This window comes from Falco punctatus (genome assembly GCF_963210335.1).
Source record: "Falco punctatus genome assembly, chromosome: 1".
Classification (NCBI taxonomy): Eukaryota; Metazoa; Chordata; class Aves; order Falconiformes; family Falconidae; genus Falco; species Falco punctatus.
This window is the reverse complement of record NC_137580.1, coordinates 55,299,584-55,305,448: the sequence shown is the minus strand read 5'-3', so window position 1 is coordinate 55,305,448 and position 5,865 is coordinate 55,299,584. Positions and strand designations below refer to the sequence as shown.

At 37.6% G+C, this 5,865-nt stretch overlaps 1 protein-coding gene across 1 annotated transcript in view; it reads left to right on the top strand.

The window, feature by feature from the left end:
• Positions 1–49: 49 nt before the first annotated feature.
• The window catches only part of ATP8A1 (ATPase phospholipid transporting 8A1), a 136,323-nt gene continuing 130,507 nt past the window's right edge, over positions 50–5,865 (top strand). Inside the window, exon 1 of the mRNA XM_080403935.1 lies at positions 50–5,824. The gene's annotated coding sequence lies outside the window, so the exon portion shown is untranslated. The remainder of the gene's footprint in view (positions 5,825–5,865) is intronic.

Sequence of the window (5,865 nt, the reverse complement as noted above, 5' to 3'; positions counted from 1 at the left end):
ATCTGGATGATGTATTAATGTATTAATGTATTGTATTATGTATGTAATGTATTAAGGCAATTGGTGATGCATCTTTAACCACTATAGTCTGTTCTATGCAGTAGTGATTAGATGCATTACCTTGTCTTGTTTTATTCTTGCTGTATTATTTCACTTACTATTTATTTTACTTACTATTCTATTGCTTTAAATATAAATGAAGATAAACTCACTTCTTTAGCTAGGTGTCTGTTTCCTTTGTCCTGACCCTGTCTATTGGCCAAACAGGGAAACAAATCCGGAGGTTCTTCCAATTTGTCTAGTTATCATTGTTACAGAAATTTATTATCCCCTCAAGAACTAATTCAAGCAGATTTGCCATCTTCCAGATATAAGGAACAAGTTCAATGAATGAGAACTACCAAAACTGCTCTGAATTAAAAAAAAAAAGTAATCTGTAACCATGCTTCTGAATGTGGGATACCACAGAGAAAAGACTTAAAGGAAGTGAAAGAATGGGACTACAGCCAAAACAGTTTCAATTCCCCCTATACCCTATGCAGGACCTATCAGAGAAATAGACTGCAGTGAGAAGAGTCATGGGCTGGTCCCTAGAGTTTGCACCATCAGTAGTAGTCACTCCATCAGGAAGAAGGACACAAAGGCTCAAATATAATTTTCGATGTAGACAGTTCAACTCATGTTGGTTTAACTCAAGAGGACTCATTCAAATTATCTCCACAATGGAGACATGTCCAGTGTTTGCATATGCAGAGGCTGAGGGAAGTTTGGACACCAAAGCCAAGTTTCACCACTCCCCCAGAAAACAAAATAAGCCCTAAAGAATGAAGGAGGCTCATCACTTCTATAGCAAGCACTAGGAACTGCCCCTGTGACATTGTTGGCAGTTGAGTGAAATGTTTCTTTCCTAATCCCAGAAGAGCCTGTGTAATGCACAGTGTCTGCTTCTGCTTTCCTCGTGTACTGCTGGGCGTCAGCAATACTGACAGAGCACCTTCTGTATTACATATGCTTACCATCTATCTGTGAAAGCAGTGTATTGTAGCAAGACCTTTCCTAATGCAAATAAAAAGAAAAAAAACCAACCCCCCGCAAAAAAAAAAAAATATCAACCCACGTATTTTCATATTTTCAAAGGTAGCATTACAATGTAACTGCAATTCTTTGTCATATTGTCAGGAAACTTTCCTGTATTTTTAGAAACTAGGCAGCAAAAAATAGAAGAGTAAGTTTAATATTACTCTCATCTCATGACACATAAGCAGTTACAAAACCACAATTACAAAACCAGTTTAATCAGATTTTTAAAACTTATCTTTTCTTTTCTTTTCTTTTCTTATTTTACACTGCCAACCACCCAATTAAAATATAAATTGGAATATCTCTTGATAGAACAATGTACAATAGAATTTAAATTATATCCTATTCCCTTTCGAAATTCAAGAGAGTGAAATAATCATCTGCTGGACACTTTAAAGAACAGGAGTGCAAAATGATTCATTATTTTAAAAGCGAAGGAAGGAGAAAATCTCCTTCCCTAAACTAAAGATTTAGTTCTTACCATGTCTATCCATAATTGTTTATGTTAGATGCTCAACGGTTTTGAAATGCTAAGAGAAAGAGGGGGAAATGGGGGAGGCAGGGCAGGAAGCAGCAAATGTTTCAAACTGGAACTGCTGAGTGTAGAGTTTGGTCAGTTAATCTTGACTCAGTCAAGTTCCCAGTCCTTTCTGGATATTGCTTTTCTAAGGTCATTTAGCAGCTGGTTAAAAAAAAAAAAAAAAAAAAAAAAAAAAAAGCTTAAAGTACAACTGAACATCAGTGTTATGGCAGCTACCATTATGTTTGAGACACAGATGTATGTTATCCTACTGTCTTGGCTTCTCAGGTCATAAAGAAGACAAGGCAGGCAAAGCCAGGAGATAAGGTAAAATCACTACTCTTGAAGTTCAGGGGGATCCTGAATTTCTAGACTGAGGCTTTCATTTTTCACTTACCATTGTGGTTTGGTTTGGTTTTTTCCCTCATTTGGTCTAGTGTGTAACTATATTTAAAAAAAAAAAAAAGAAGAAACTGATGAAAAGTGAATTATTTTTCAGAGCAAAGAAAAGTTCCTATATGAAATGGCTTCTGGAAATAAGAAAAAAGTTACAGCATTATATTAAATTTAAATGTGTTGTCCAAAAAGGAAGCAAAATCAATAGCCCAAGCAAAACAACTGACTCATTTGACCAGCTTTTCTCTTGTGCTCCAGGAGAAAGGGTGGAAAAAAAAAAGTTTTCTTAAAAAAAGAAGATAGGAGTTACCATTGTGTTGGAACACATAGCCTGGAGTGACAAAGGACGAAACCAGCTTATCTTTTACTATTAAGTGAGAAGCAAATGTCTTTACTATCTTCTAATTTACAAAAGAAAGCTTATCTGGATGACTTATTATCCCTGCTAGCAGAAATAATTTGAAAAGTATTTCATAAGGTGAGTTAATTGAACTTAACCACCAAACAACAGCAGATAAAAAAGGAAACCACAGATAAATAAGAATTTGGCAAGGTTGGAAAATGCATGATTAACATTTGTTAAAAACGTTTAATACAAGGGATGCATCCAATATCGCTCAAGGATGGGAGGAAAAGACAAAGAAAGGTAACTGAAGCAAAGCATTCCTTTAAAAAGCACACATTCAGCAAGAGGTTGGTGTTCTGGTGAGGAAAAAATAATCAAGTAGGAGAAAGCCTAAGAATATTTCGGAAAATAAAATTTGACCTGAATTTCCTAAATGATAAGGTTAGTGAAGCTGAATCCTGTGCAGTCTTGCATTCTTGCATTCCTAAAGTAGTTCTGTTAATGTGTCACCTCACTGGTAACTCAGACTTTTTCCAGCCAGGTCCAACACTGATCACCACCATGTTTCACAGTTGAGAGTTGCCAGGCAAAACAAAACAAAACAGTAAGCAAATATTAGGACTTTTGCAGTTACTTTTTTATTTTTTCTAGCCTCTGTCTCACTGTGACAATAACAAACCCAGGCAAGGAAAGTAATTAGAATGAAGATAACTCCTTTGCCAAATAAACTTAATGGTGTCATAAAATCAAAGTATGCAAGGAAGATTCAGGTCAAGTGGAATTATAATGATGTAAAACCCAGGAGTAGAATTCAAGACCTAATTGGAAACACAAGAGTAAAACTATCGCTGTATTAAAGTATCCATGATTCCCTTCCTCTTCTTCACAGAAAAAAGAATTTCCAGAGAATAACTTGTAATTATAGTACCACAGCCATAGATACAGCTCAGAGAACAGTAACTTCGCAATTCTTACAAAATGCCTATCTGATAACAGTACTTTATATTTGAAGTTCCATATCCTTTTGTCTTTTTCCTCTAATGATTAACATATCCAGGACCTGGACACCCCAAATCACCTGAAATTATTTCTTTCTCTGTTTTCATAAAGAAACACAAGCCTGTATTTCCCATGCATCACACACACGCATGCACATATGCATACACACAAAAGCCATTTTATACCCTACTTTGAGGGTTCGGACTTTGCCCTTTTTGAGACAAAAAAAAGTTTTCTAGGCAGATGTGAGTGTAAACGGGGCTGGGGAGGCCGGGCAGCGCAGGGACTGGTGCCTGTGCAGCGCTCAGTGGGGATGGCAGCTCAACTGCCCATGCAGCTGCCCCCGGCACAAGGGCTGTGGGGACACTGTGTTGCTCGTCTATTAATACAAGAGTAACCTCTGATCACGAAAACAGATTCTTGAATATATACTATTTTTTTCACTTATTTTATTTTCAGGTTGATTGTCAGATACTGAATACTCTTACATGGTTAAATCTGTGGCAGAATGTGTGGCAAATAGAAATACACATGCTCTCCCATATATTTTCAGGATAATCAAGTGCATTTACATTGTGATGCCATCAGAAAAATGTTTTTGGCAGAGACTCTTTCAGACAACTTGCCTTGCTGTCCCAGAGGCAGGGTTTGTGTCAGGTCGAACAAACCTCACATCTTTTTACAAGAGGATGATGACAAATTAAGCACAGGCTGAGAATGGGAGATGTTTCTAGGAGTGGGGAGAAAAAGCCAGCTTTTTGCCTAGAAGGCAAGTTAGGAAAACTACCAGGCTTTTTGTCAGCATGCTAACTCTTGATCCTAGCATGCAGCTGACCAACACACCTGCTCGGCCTGCTGCGACCGCACTCGGGCAGCATGATCACAGCGCTGCAGTGCAACAGAGGAGCTCCCAGCATAGCAAAGCTGGTCTTTGGCCACTCAGCTGCCTGCTGCAGGGATAGAGTAAAGGACTGCAAAAGGAAAAAACGCATCAGGTAAAGGGCATGTGCTATTTCAGTATGTGGTATAAGCCCTTCATGGCATCCCTTTTGCTCCCAGTGTAATCAAGGCACAATTTTAGTAAGAAAGGCACTTCCCAGAGCAGTGGCGTCTTCACTTTAACCACATATATAGTGGCTTTGAGCCAATATACTAAGTATTTCACGGTGAAATAAGTACCAGAATGGGTCATCTACAAAATATATAGACTGTTTTAAAAAGAATGCCAAGTACCTTGAGCTTTGAGGACTGCAGCCCTGAGACAGAGCCCAAGGTAGCAGTAACCTGTGCCATAAGGCACTGCATGGTACCCCAGCAAGCACTTTAAAATCAGCCAGACTTTCTTCACCCAAACGGACAATGAGGACTCATTCAGTACTTTGCCAGACTGTTCATCAAACGTATTGATTTTTATCAGTTCATAAACACATATCAGTTTGAACTTTACATCACTGTTGACATAAGACCTAGATTAAGAATAAAGTTTAAAACCTAATGAAAGTGTTCCAAGGCATGAAAAGTGTCCAGATAAGCTGTGTTTATTTGGTGGCTGACAAATACTGTTAATATCTGAGACAGAATGTCTACAATAGTTTTTTAAAATATCAAACATTTTTTTAATTGATTCATTTCAGAAAACTTGTCAAGTAGAAACACAGATGGGGGTGGTTCTTGTAAACTCAGTGTTAAGAAGCAAAATACAGGAACTAAACCAATATTATCTGGCATTCTGAAAAGCAAATCTGAAGCCTGTCAAACATCGAACTAAATTAATAAATACCATAGCATGTGCTCCTATAGCATCCAGCATTTATCTCCCCAGACAGGATTAACTGAATAACTCAGAAGCACTACAGAATGGACAATGAATGAGCTTTCTATACTAATTGTTGTAAAAGTGATTACCAGTATCTCATGGGGTTCCCAGTACTCCCCGTTAGGCTATGAATTAATGTCCTGCTTCAGTTTCACAAATGACCACTCATGATTGCTTTTTTCTTCTGTGCCACCATTATGTATGGAACATAGATAATAAGATGATTGTTGCCAGCTAAGACTTTTTTCTTTTTCTCTTGCAGTTTATATTATTTTCAAAAATATAATTTTTGAAATTGGCATTTCAATTGTAATGTGCAGCATTACAATTGGCCATTTGTCTTCCATAGGAACAGATGATTTTCACACACAAGACAAAATTCAAACTCTCTTTTTACAGAAGAAAGCATGCTGAAGTTGTTTGGGTCAGAGATTGTAAGGATAAACTCACGACTCCTTTTACTCTCAACAGTGCGTGCAAAGGCAGGGACTTCAACTAATAATATGGATTTCATTACCTGTCAAATGCATCTTATAACATGTGCTTTTTCAGTGACAACATCCCCAGAATGAGTTAATCACAAAGCCAAGTAAAGATAACATTCTTGTGCAATCAGTGAGGATCCAATTAGTGTATGCATCTTCTTGGTTTTATCCTGATGCTTCAGGCATAAAAAAGGGATCCAGCTTCCAAGGGATCCAGCTTCCA